The 14,283-nt window shown below is 35.4% G+C and overlaps 1 non-coding gene across 1 annotated transcript; it reads right to left on the bottom strand.

Annotated features, from left to right (window-relative positions):
* Positions 1–13,384: 13,384 nt before the first annotated feature.
* Positions 13,385–13,491, bottom strand: LOC131165116 (small nucleolar RNA R71). Its single transcript, XR_009139438.1, has one exon. It is a non-coding gene; the product is annotated as a small nucleolar RNA R71 (small nucleolar RNA).
* Positions 13,492–14,283: the final 792 nt, after the last annotated feature.

Here is a 14,283-nt window from a genome sequence, read left to right as displayed (position 1 = left end):
CAGGGCAGAATAATGGTGCACAAGGATCAGGATCAACACAATAAAACGTACCTTATCATAGTGGGAAGGTTGTATGCCAGCCTAATCGGTAAAATTTCTTGGGAGATTCTTATGACAGGATCCCTAATGAACTAGATACCAATTCCGATAACTACTATGAAACACTTCAAGATAAAGATACAAAACTTTGGCTGAAGGCTATGAAACCAGAGATGGAGTTCATGTACTCTAATAAAGTCTGGGATCTTGTAGAGCCACCCAAAGGGATAAAACCCATAGGATGCAAGTGGATCTATAAGAAGAAGAGAGGAGCATATGGGAGGGTGGAAACCTTCAAGGCTAGGCTTGTTGCAAAAGAGTTTACTCAGAAAGAAGGAATTGACTATTAGGAAACTTTCTCGCCGGTAGCCATTCTAAAGTCCATTTGGATTCTTCTATCCATTGCAGCTCATTTCGATTATGAAATTTGACAAAAGGATGTCAAGACAAATTTCCTTAATGGAAGTCTTGATGAGTGCATCTATATGGTGCAACCAGATGGTTTTGCAGCAGTAGGTAGCAGTAGGCCTGTTGGCCTTACAAGACTTAAAATCTTATTTTGATGATAACAAAACAAGGGAATTTAATATGCTTTTAGAGTGGCGATGTTTCAGGAATCAAGTACTAGAAATTTCAAGATCAAGTAATCACAAAAGTACATTGTAAACCTACAAACAAGTGATTCAAAGAAAGCTCATATTAAAGTTTGGCAAAGCTCATATCAAAGTTTGACAAAGCTTATGAAAGCTCAAAGTTTGACAAATCTTATGGAGGCTCAAAGTTTGACAAATATTATGAAATCTCAAAGAATGTTAAAGCTCTAGACAAGATGAACTCAAAGTAAGGACATACATGAAGACTTCAAGAATTGAAAGTTTTAGAGTCTTAAGGAAGTCTTATGTAAGTACTTCAATTTAAAGTTCAATATGAATGCATTGAAGCTCTTTAAGAATAGTAAAGACCTAGAGACCTATTTTTAAGACCTTGAAAAATGTTTTTCAAAGTTATAAATTAAAAGACCCAAAGAGCAAAAAAAGTTTTTAATAAAAGTCTTTTAAAAAAAATCTTTTTCAAATGCTCAAGCGCCTGACCTAAAACAGGCAAGTGACTGACCTTTTTATGTTTTTTAAGATTGGCAGACAGAAGGGTGTCAAGCGCCTAAACTTACCCTGACAAGTACCTAACCTTGAAAATTAAGGTGACTGGCTTTGTTTTTCCAGGAGACTGATTATACACTAACTTTTTTAATAAAACTAGATTTGAACTAGAAAGGCGCTTAACCCTTTTAAGACAGGCAATTGCCATTTGAAACTTTTTAAAAAGTTCAGCGCGGGAAAGTTTCTAAATTTGGTTTAATGGGCTCCAAACTTTGTGCAAACTTGGGGAACAAGGAATACACTTTTTAAACTCTATATATTGCCCCCAAGGCAAAGATTTTAAAACACCAAGAAATACTTTCAGCCATCAAATACTCTCAAATTGCTCTAAACTCTCAAAGGCTCTCTTATTCACATCTTGCTGACATTCTCTACTAAGTATTGCTGAGATTTATTCACTGAAATTGGGCACAAAGTCTGAATCTTTCAATCATAGAAAGAACAACCCGGTGATAAATATACTTCGAGCTTCAATTTCATTGCATATTGATTTTTACTTTGAAGTATATTAGCGATTTAAATTGTACTAATAAGCTCTATCTGAGAGCATCTTTTGTACACAAGTTCTTGCTCTTGTTCTTGTAGTTTTTAACAGTTCAAGGTTGATTGGATCATTTGACCAAGCGTGGGGTATTTCTTGGTGAGGGGGGCTCTACACTCAAGGAGGCTTGTTTGTTCCGCCCGAAAAGGAACAATATAGTGGAATCCTTAGGTGGTATTGGCCTAAGGCGAGGACGTAGGCTGGGTATAAGCAGAACCTCATAAAAATCTCGGTTTCACTCTTTACCCTTTCTCTTTAAAATTCTGCATATATAAATTGTGTGGTGTGTCTTTGAGTGCAAGAAGCTAAAAACTGAGATTGAGAAGACTTTTAATTTAGGGGAGTATGTTGATTAATCTTTTGTGGAAACCTTAAAGGCAGTATGTTGATTAATCATTTGCAGAAACCTTAGTTAAAAGGAAGCAAAAAAAGGTTTAAACAGGGCTTTAATCAAAATCAATACAGGGTTTTCATTCAAACTCTACTTTGAGTTTTTACAAACGCTGGATATTGCAAAGTGTTGTAACTTATACATTGGTATTTTGTTTGGTTGATTAATTGATTGTTTGGTTGGTTGATTGTCATTACATTGTGTTGATATTGAATTATTGGGTTGATCAAATTAAGAATTAAAATTAAACAATTCTTGTGTGTTTGCTGAACTTACCAAAGGCTATGAATTTATAAAAAGACCTAGAAGAAACTTTTAAAAACCCAATTCACCCCCCTCTTGGGATTACACCTTAGTTTTCAATTGGTATCAGAGTCGTGTCATAGTAAATCTTAAATAGAAGTTATAAAAAGATCTAAATGGCACACATAGGCGTGACTTCCTTTGGAGAGGGTCAATCCTCAATCAAACCTTCGATCTTTTGTGGACTTAACTATACCTTCTAGAAGCAAAAAATGAGGATTTACCTTTAGACCATGGATTGGAAAGCTTGGAAGGTTGTCACACATGGTGACTTAATTCCTACAAAACTTGTAGATGGAAAATAAATTCCTAAGGAAGATAAAGACATGACCGAAATTGACCATAAAATCTTACAAGTCAACTCTAGCGCAATAAACGCCTTATATAGTGCTTTTGATATAAATGGATTTAATAGGGTCATGGCTTGCAAAACAGCTAAAGAAATATGGGATAAACTAGAGGTAACTTATGAAGGAACGGTTGGTGTTAAAGATAATAAAATCGACAAGCTCACAAGCGAGGATGATGCCTTTAGAATGAACCCAGATGAAACCATCACTAGTATGTACACTAGGTTCACCCATATAATGAACTCCTTCAATGCCTTAGGAAAGAATTACTCAACTTATGAAATGATCTGAAAAATTCTTAGAGGACTTCCACCAATTTGGGAACCTAAGGCCACTGCAATAACTGAAAGAATAAATTTGAAAAACATCTCCCTAGATGAATTAATAGGTTCTCTACTCACTTATGAGATGGCAATAAACGAAAGAAGTGGAAAATCTAAAAACAAAGAATCCATTGCATTTAAAGCCTCAAGTGAAAGTTCTAGTGATGAAGATGAAGAAGAGATGGAAGTAAATGAAATAGCCTTCACAACCAAGAAACTTGCGAAAATCCTTAGAAAGAAGAATAAATTTATAAGAAAAATTTGGAACTCAAAATCAGATGAAGATGAAGAAAAGGAAATCAGTGAGAAGAAAACAAATGCTGAACTTCCAACATGTTATAATTGTAAGAAAGTGGGACACATAAAACCTGATTGTCCACAACTTAAGAAAAAATCCAAAAAGAAAAAGAAAAGGGCAATGAAAGCCATTACATGGGATAATATTAGTACAAGTAGTTTAGATAGTGAATCAAGTGACCAAGAAGTTGCTTGCTTTATGGCATGGGATGATGATAAAGAACAAAGTTTCACATCCAAATCATTAAATGACTCATACAATGAATCTTGCCCATCTGATGAATCCAATGATGAGAGTATGCATCTTATGAAGAATTACAAAATGAACTATTCAAAGTTCATAAAATTCTTGTTAAAGTAATTAAACGATACACTTCATTGAAAAATAAGAATGAAGTTGTTATAAAAGAAATCTAAAAATCTTGCTAAAAGAGAAAATGATTTAAAAATTAAGAGATTAGAAAGTAAGAATGAAAAGGTGATGAAAGAATTGGAAGATCTAAGATCCCAAACTTCCGTTGATAATGAGAAAGATCTATATATCTCTAAAATAGAAAACAAAATTAGCAAGATGTCTCAAGACCAAGTAAAGCTACAAGAAAAAGGTAAAAATATACTAGACTTAGAAATTGGTGATCTTAAAAGAAAAATTGAGGATCAAACTAAAATAAGCTACAATTTTACTAGAGGAAATGAGAATTTTGATAAAATGTTTGGCACACAAAGAATGTCCTTAAATAAAGAAAGCTTATGATTCAATAGAATTGAAAATACAAGAAAAAAGAATCTTTGCATGGGATACTTTACAAAAGCCTCCAAAGATTATGCTAGCACCTCCTCAAATGCTTACACACATACCACATGTTTTCTATGTAAGGAGAAAGGACACATTAAGTTTGAATGTCCATTAAAAAGAAAAGGTGCAAAATTAAAAAAAAAAAAAAAATTGGAAAGTAAAAGAAACATCTCTTGTTAAACCATTCGGGTCCAAGAAAGTATGGGTACCAAGATAAAAAAATTAAAAAAAAAAAAATATATATATATATATATATATATATAAATAAAGTGCCTAGTTCACAATCTAAGGACTCCAAATATATTAGGATTAGCCATTCCCTTTTTAGAAATTAAGAAGGCTAAATCTATACTAAAATGAAAAGGGATGCCTCCATAGCCTACAAGATTCAAGATAGCCAATACAAATATAAGAAAAAAGTTTCTCCTTGTTCAATATATGGAAAGTTACTACAAGGATATTGAACTAGTTGAAATGGAAAATCTTAAAGAAGAGTTTAAGAGATAATTGACAACTATAATATCGAAACAAATAAATACAAGAATGACATTGTTGGTCACAAATCAATAAAGTTTGGATTGTACAAGGCTTAACTTAAAAAGTATTGAGATTCTAAAAGCCATAAATATTTTGGTATTCATGTGCAAAAGAATTATCTGAAATCAAAAGAAAAAAAATCTGAAGCAAATTGAGCTTATTGCATAAGACTTTCAAATAAGTAATAAAGAAAAGTGTTTGAAGAAAGCATAAGCATGAGCATACAAATCTAATGGTAAGGCAAGATGCATATATATTTTGTGAAACTAAACACTAAGTTAGGTTGAAATATTATTTTGTTGTGCTTAGTTCTTTTTTTTTTTTTTTCTCTCTTGACCATCTTAAGTTTACATGCTGATGTTGGATTATGTTATATATTTTTTTGGCATGATGAATAATGGATGACCATGTTTTGATTAAAATATATGCTGACTTATGGACCTTGTTATTGTGATCTAAATGTGGAATTTTTTTTTTTTTTTGTCCTTAGTACTTTTGCATAATATTTCTTTTGGCTTATTTTTTTATATAAAAAGGGAAGAAAATTTAGCAAAACTAAATGTAAGCAAACTAAGTATGAGCATGGCATGATAAATTCAAAAGCATGACTGATAATCTTGACACCTTCATGAATACATAGTTTATACTTCATGAATGAAATTATAAATTTATTGAATATGACATACGTTTCATTCAGGGGGAGTTAGATTTGTTATGTAATGATATCATGACTTATGGAAATTACTAAAAAATATGATATAAAATCATTTGTATTTTATCATGTTATTTTGGGGACTTATTGTCTATCTTTTTATGCATGATGATTGCAAAGTTTTTGTTTTGTGCCTTCACTTAATATATACTTTTGCTTATGGTTGCTCTTTGCCTTAGCATTTATATATTTTTATAGATATCTTACTCTTTTTGATTGATGTCAAAAGGGGAAGAATTTTTGGGCAAAAATTGAGCATGACACTAGCATGACATACCTAAGCATGTATATTGGCTCAACTATGCAATGATGTATATGAGCATGATAATTGATCTTGATATTACAAATATTGTTAAGTTGATGTTTATTGTAAGGGGGAGCCTTTTTAAGGCTTACTTATTTTTTCTCCTTATTTGTCATCATCAAAAAGGGGGAGATTGTTGGTCTTACAAGGCTTAAAATCTTATTTTTGATGATAATTAATACGCTTTTAAAGTGATGATGTTTCAAGAATCAAGTATTAGAAAGTTCAAGATCAAGTAATCACAAGAGTACATTGAAAACCTACAAACAAGTGATTCAAAAAAAGCTCAGATCAAAGTTTGACAAATATTATAAAAGCTCAAAGTTTGACAAATCTTATGAAAGCTCAAAGTTTGACAAATATTATGAAAGCTCAAAGAATGTTAAAGCTCAAGACAAGATGAACTCAAAGCAAATACATACATGAAGACTTCAAGAATTGAAAGTTTTAGAGTCTTAAGGAAGTCTTATGTAAGTACTTCAATTTAAAGTTCAGTATGAATGCATTGAAGTTCTTTAGGGATAATAAAAACCTAGAGACCTATTTTTAAGACCTTGAAAAATATTTTTCAAAGTTATAAATTAAAAGGCCCAAAGAGAAAAAAGAGTTTTTAATAAAAGTCTTAAAAAAACAAGTTTTTCAAATGCTCAGGCGCCTGACCTAAAACAGATAGGTGACTGACCTTTTTTATGTTTTTTAAGATTGGCAAACAGAAGGGTGTTAGGCGCCTCAACTTACCCTGACAAGTGCCGGACCTCGACAACTGAGGCAACTGACCTTGTTTTGCGAGGAGACTGATTATACACTAACTTTTTAAATAAAACTAGATTTGAACTAGACAGGTGCCTGACCCTTTTAAGACAGGTAACTGCCATTTGAAACCTTTTAAAAAGTTCAGTGCGGGAAAGTTTCTAAATTTGGTTTCATGGGCTCCAAACTTCGTGCAAACTTGGGAAACACTCCAAGTAAACTTGGGGAACAAGGAATACACTTTTTAAACTCTATATATTGCCCCCAAGGCAAAGATTTTAAAACACCAAGAAATACTTTCAGCCATTAAATACTCTCAAATTGCTCTAAACTCTCAAAGGCTCTCTTATTCACATCTTGCTGACATTCTCTACTAAGCATTGCTGAGATTTATTCATTGAAATTGGGCACAAAGTCTGAATCTTTCAATCATAGAAAGAACAACCCGGTGATAAATATACTTTGAGCTTCAATTTCATTGCATATTGATTTTTACTTTGAAGTATATTAGCGATTTAAATTGAACTAATAAGCTCTATCTGAGAGCATCTTTTGTATACAAGTTCTTGCTCTTGTTCTTGTAGTTTTTGACGGTTCAAGGTTGATTGGACCGTTTGACCAAGCGTGGGGTATCACTTGGAGAGGGGGCTCTACACTTAAGGAGGCTTGTAATGGTTTGTTCCACCCGAAAAGGAACAGTATAATGGAATCCTTATGTGGTATTGGCTTAAGGCGCGGACGTAGGCTGGGTATAAGCCTACGTAGATTAGGGGAGTATGTTATGTCTTTGAGCGCGAAAGCTAAAAGTTGAGATTGAGAAGACTTTTAATTTAGGGGAGTACGTTGATTAATCTTTTGCGGAAACTTTAAAGGGAGTACATTGATTAATCGTTTGCAGAAACCTTAGTTAAAAGGAAGCAAACAAAATTTTAAACAGGGCTTTAATCAAAATCAATACAGGGTTTTCATTCAAACTCTACTTTGAGTTTTTACAAATACTGGATATTGCAAAGTTCTGCAGCTTATACATTGGTATTTTTTTTTGGTTGATTAATTGATTGTTTGGTTGGTTGATTGTCATTGTATTGTGTTGATAATGAATTATTGGGTTGATCAAATTAAGAATTAAAATTAAACAATTCTTGTGTGTTTGTTGAATTTACCAAAGGTTGTGTATTTATAAAAAGACTTAGAATAAACTTTTAAAAACCCAATTCACCCCTCCCTTTTGGGACTACACCTTAGATTTCAAGGCCAACAGCACATGTTGTGCAAGCTTAAGAAGTCCATTTATGGGCTTAAGCAGACGTCTAGGTATTAGAACATCCGTTTTGATCAAGCCATTAAATCTTATGGTTTTGATCAATGCCCTAAGGAGTCAAGTTTATACAAAAAGCATGATGGAAATGTAGTGGTATTCTTGGTGATGTATGTGGATGATATCTTACTCATCGAAAATGATGTGGGGGTATTATCGTCTGTTAAGGTGTGGTTATCTGGACAGTTTGACATGAAGGACTTGGGAGAAGCCAGTCACATCCTTGGGATCAAGCTTTTGCGAGATCGTAAGCAAATGATGTTAGACTTATCACAAGCTACTTATATCAATATGATTCTTGCCCATTTTAGCATGCACAATTCCAAGAAAGGGTTACTCCCTTTTAGACATGGAATCTCTTTATCCAAAGATCAGTGTCCTAAAACACCGATTGAGGTAGAGAACATGAAGCCAGTTCCTTTTGCATCAGCAATAGGAAGCCTCGTGTATACTATGCTTTGCACTAGACCTGACATTTGTTTTGCCATAGGCATGGTCAGCAGATATTAGTCTAACCTAGGGTAGGAACACTGGACTACGATAAAACATATAATCAAGTACCTGAAAAGGACTAAAGATTATATGTTAGTTTATTAGGCAAATAGTCTAGTATCCATTGGGTACACATACTCAGATTTTGAGTCAAATAAGGATTCCAGAAAATCAACCTCGAGAAATGTGTTTACACTAGGAGGTGGAGCCATTAGTTGGAGGAGTATCAAGCAATCATGTATTGTAGATTCCACTATAGAGGCTGAATATGTGGCAACCAAGGAGGTAATTTATCTCAGCAACTTTCTATTGGATCTGGGGGTGGAGCCTTTGGCACAATCGCCTAACACACTTTACTGTGATAATAGCGGGGCAGTTACTAACTTAAAGGAACCCAAGACCCACAAGAGGGAAAAACACATCGAATGTAAGTATCACCTGATATGAAATATCGTGCAGAGAGGTAATGTGATGGTGACTAAGATTGCATCCGCAAGCAACCTGGCAGATCCTTTTTACAAAGAGCTTACCAGCTAATACTTTTGATAGTCATGTAGAGGGAATGCGAGTGAGATTTATAGCAGCATGACTTTGAGTATAAGTGAGAGATTTTTGGAGATTTATACTAAAAGACATGATTTATGTAATCAGTTTTATTGTTTATTAATAACTTCAATTATTCCATTTTCATGAGAATATTTGTAAGCAATGTTTTCCTGACATTATCTATTTAATGATTATGCATGTGTGTCTTTTATTCTATATAGTAGATGATCTAGTGTGTAGAGTACGGTTTACACACAAAAGATTAGATCATCAGTTCTTATAGAATATAATTTTATTGTTCATAGTCTTAAATGGAATTGGACACACCATTGGTAGGACTGTAGCATTAGGTTTTAATAGGTCTGTCTTGACTATGGGGAATGGTATAGTTCCAACTCCTTGTGCTAGCACACTTTGTGTGTATTGAATAGGACCATCTTGGGGTAATTGCTTTTATACTAAGTATATAAAACAATTATTACCTTATGATTATTATGAGTGCTTATGCTCTTAATCCTGATATGATTATTGGACACATGCATGTAGTGTTTATTACTTTGATTCATTGAAGAGTGAGATTCTTTATGGGTCAATAAACTCAGTGAGTTGGGTAATGACATTATGTGTATGGTGAACATTAATTATTGATAGAATCCATGTCTCGGTATCAGGATTGATCATACCCCCTTGAGGAAGCTTATAAGTTTTGATTGTGTCAAACCCTGCAAGTGAATTTTGAATCCGACACATCAAATAAGTTAAGTGGAAGGTCTGAGGAAATTAATATGTAGATTAATTAAATTGTCAGTAATTTAATTTAATTGATGGGTATCTATAATCTTTACGTGGGGAGATAAATAAATATTTAATAATAGGAGCTCGAAATTTAATTTCGAATATGACAAGGAGTGCAATTATAATTCTTTAGTGGTGTCAATTGTAATTAACGTAATTAAATATTAAACTAGGTCGAATTAGGAATTCTTAATTACGTTGGAAGCCCTAGTCATATTTGCCCAGAGGTCCTTGCTATAGCCTATATACACGCACTCCATTTAGGGGCAAGGGTTAGACAAAAACGCACACATAGAGACAAATGTCTTCATGAGAAGCAAACCCTAACCGCCACTGACGAGCCCACTCTCTGAGGAGAAAGGTGTGGTCAAGGAATACAGAAGAAGATCCCTGGTCATCACCAAGAGTTCTTCTTCAATCTCGAAGATCCAGGAGTTCCTCTTCGTGCTTGCAGATTCAGGAGTTCTTCTTCGTGCTTGTAGAATCAAGATCAAACCAGAGAGATCTCGTAGGTATGATCCTAATCACGTAATTAGGATTTGCAAGATCGAATTTTTATTGTAATCCAGGTTTGAAAGATCGAATTTTTGTTTAACCGGGTATGCCAGATCATTTTTTTTTTTGTTATCCATACGCACTACAGCTAGATCCTAGGGCTATTCCGCAGCAGACCCCTTCACCAGCACCCTTTAATGAAAATATATTTAAGTTTCTCTTATGTGAAAGAAATTTGTTATGTTTAGTTACAAGGAGAAGCTAAAGAAATTGAAAGTTGTTAATTTATGTTGGAATTTATTTAAATTTAGCTTAAATATAAAATTGTATGAATGACATACAACATTTTCTATAACCTTGTATATAAATTTAATTAACAGGGAGAAATTAATAAGGCTAAAGGCAACCACCATCACCAAACTTGTCACTTAAATTATATTGAGTCGCTGTACATTAATTTCTGCAAATGTAGTCATCAAAGCTACTAAATTGGTTTAATGTCATAAAAAAAAAAAAAAAAAAAAAAGGCAACGAAAATTAAGGAGAAAAGATGGAATGCCTTGCTGGTGTCCCAGCCCGCGTCCCCCATTGTCTAATCAACACCCACTAATACATGACTCAACATCTCCTTCACAAATTAGAATAGCCAAAACAAATAGAATTAGAAAAAGAGTAGACAAAAATGACTAAAACCCATCTCAGGAATCAAAATTTGTAGGTGGGTTTTAGGGAGGAGAGTGGCTTACCAGCATGTGTTCTTGAACAACTTGCATTAGAATAAAGGCTAAGGCAACATCATTGAAGATGACATCGGTAGGTGGTGTGGTGGTGCGATGTTGATTATTTTATCAATGTAGGACAAACATTTCCTCTCTACTCAATCTTCAATATCATAATAGTCATCATGACCTATGATTCTCCAATGATTGTAGTAGAGCCATTGATGTGTCCCTAAAATGCACTATTTTAGGCCCCCATTTACCTATATTTTGTCCTCATTTATTGTGTATTTACCCTCTTTTATCATAATTCGGAGTTATGCATAGTGTGTTCATGTTGCAGGAAAATCAAGTTAAAATCAAGGAGTTAAGCAATGCTAGAAGCCAAGGGAGTAATTAGGAAGAAAAAGGTTCAATCAGATGCTCAACTAAGCCCCCAAAGCCTCAATTCATCAAAGCAAACAAGACTTGGCTCGACCATGTGGTGTGACTAGCAAGCATAGGGGGTGACTAGGTCATATATGGAAGACTCCAAGGTTCAGGCTGAAAGTGAGATGTTGCAAGGTTTGACCAACAACTCAAACAGGTGACCCTGAGGTGTACCAAGTCGGCTGAACTGAGACTGACTTAAGTTGAGATCCCCGAGAGTCTCAACTAGTGGCGCAACTATGAGGACCTATAGGTGCGACCAGGTCAAGAAATACTAACGATTGATCCTCAGAACTCTCAAAAGTCTCAACTAGTCCAGCGACCAGGAAGACCTATAGGCATGACTAGGTCGAGAAAGCTTCAAGATTCAACCCCAAAATTCCCATGAGTCTCGACCAGGGAGCGACCATGGGAAGACAGAGGTGCAACCTGGTCGACAAACGCGAGCCTAGCGATCTTCTTTGTGAGATTTTCTGCAAAAGTTTCCTGATTTGAATTTGAACGCTTGTAAACCATTTTGGGTATAAAACCTAGCTTCGACTATGTGCCTAGGGTTCCCCTTTGGCCCCTCTTTGGTTTGTGACAGATCTAGAGTGTCTTTGGGTGCCACTTAGAGTAGATTTACTTCTTTCCTTTCAATTCCTAATACTGGTTTATGCTTGGATTCTTCAAAGGCCTGTGACAACCTTCAAGTTCTAGGTGCTTCCGCATAGATTAGCAGGTTCTTGATTGTATTTCCGATCGCTAGTCATAGACCTTCAAGCTGCAATTGGAGCCATTTTTCAATACATATTCTTTTACACTGCTTTTATTTAAATACCTAAACTTTAAATTTCATGTCTTTAATTTACATGCACTTTTATCTCTTTAATTATGATGAAACCCTAGGAGATAGGATAGCATAGCTAGGGATTCAGTCACTCATACGTAATAGGATACGGTTCATGTATGGGTTTTTTCGTGATCGCTGGATAGGGTATACCCTGGTTCCCGATCGTGCTCTTGATGATTGGTGCACCTTCGCTACCCTATGCCACTCGAATCATTCATTTAACCGTTTAGCCTAGTACGGATAGCTGTCCAGACACAGCCATCGCGAATGATAGCCTAAGTTGGATTCATGATTTCAGAATGGCTTTGTTGGAGTAGTGTTAATATAATTTATTTCCTTTTGTAGTTGATAGAAAAATACATTCAAAATTTCACCTTTTTCCCTTTTTCACAAAGTGTAATAAATTAGACTAGAAGTGGTAAACAACTGCACTAGAGTCTGTGAGGATCGGCACCCAACTTACTCATTGTTCTCTTGAACATGGGGTTAGTTAGATTATAAATTTTATCTTTGGTAGTTAAGGACCTAAGCCTTGGTGAACCTACCAAATTTTGGCACCATTGTCAGGGAATTAGTTACGGTAGTAAGCTAATTTTTAATTTAAAGTACTACGTGCTTTGTTTTTCTTTGTTTTGTTTTGTTTTTATTTTTGTTTGATACTCTAAATTCTTAATTGTCCACTGTATGTGTATATAATAGGTTTGCACTCTTTGGATCCTGAGTTAGTGACTTTAGACACTAAGATTGAGAGATCTCGTAAATGAATTAGGAAATCTACCTCTAGTCCCAAGATAGCAGAGTCTTCCGAACCAAAGTCATAGCTAAATGTCAACAAGCTCCAACCTTTCAAAACCTGAAACTCCAAGCTCCCTGCCAACCTATGGTGGAAGAGAAACCTCTTTAGCCTTTTAGAGACTACTTTACACCCAATATATACACCTCGTCGTTTTACATCCAGTTTTCGGAAGTCAAGGGGGCACGATTTGAAATTAAGACTTCTATTATCTCAATGCTTCCTAATTCCTTTGGTAATTTGACTGAAAATCCACACAGGCATCTAGATAAGTTTCTTGAAATCTATTCCACCATCCGTATACCTCACTTTGGTGATGATACCCTCCGATTCAGGTTATTCCTTTTCTCTTTGAAGGATAAAGCCAAATATTGGTTGAACTCATTAGAACCAAACTTAGTGACCAACTGGGCCACCATGCAACATGAATTCCTAAAAAAGTACTTCCTTTTTGGGAAGACTAACTAGCCGAGGAAGGCAATTGCTAGTTTCTCACAATTGGATGGGAAACAATTTTTTGAGACATGGGAGCGCTTTAGGGACCTTCTGCATAAATGTCATCCTCATCACCAAGTCCCAAGGTGGCAATTAGTTATGACCTTTTATAAAGGATTAGCTTAGCGTGATAGAGCCATGATAGATGCATCTTGTGGAGGTACTTTCCTCACGAAACATGAGAATGAGGTCTAGGCTCTCTTTGAGAACCTCGCCAAGAATTCTCAGCAGCATGATTTCGCTGCTCGTAGACCATCCCAACCTTCCTTTTCCCATCCTAAAGGAGTCTATAAGTTAGCCACAGATCATGACCTCGCACCCACACAACACACTATTGTGAAGAAATTATATTAGTTCTTGTCCCTAGGACAGCAACCTCAGCCTATGGCGTGTGCAGAAGTGTGTGCCATATGTTTTGATCCTTCACACACTTGTTATATTTGCCCCCATGACCCCAACCCCCACACATAAGTTTGTGTAGGAGGAAGTTAAGGCCACCCATAATTGGCATGACATACCGACCAATGATCCCTACTCTAGTGAGTACAATCCTGGGTGGGGTAAACATCCTAACTTCTCGTGGAGGCCACAAGCTCTGGGTTTCCAAGCTCAAAGACCTCAGTAATCACCCACTGCTCCACCTCCTCGCCCATTTTAGAATCCTCAAAATCCTCCTATGTCTGCCCCTAAACATTTAGTATTTCAATCACCATCTCCTCCTCAGCCCCAATATGATAAATCTTTTTAGGGGACAGTGCTGAAAACCCTTACGGGCATCGAGGCTGATCGGCAAGTTGATCGGAAATTACTTCACTCTCACTCCCAGTCTATTGCCAAGCTAGAAGCCACCATGGGCCAACTAGCTACCA

This window comes from Malania oleifera, chromosome 9, assembly GCF_029873635.1.
Source record: "Malania oleifera isolate guangnan ecotype guangnan chromosome 9, ASM2987363v1, whole genome shotgun sequence".
NCBI classification, from domain to species: Eukaryota; Viridiplantae; Streptophyta; class Magnoliopsida; order Santalales; family Ximeniaceae; genus Malania; species Malania oleifera.
Note: the sequence above shows the minus strand (reverse complement) of the source record. Positions and strands in the feature narration are given on the sequence as shown.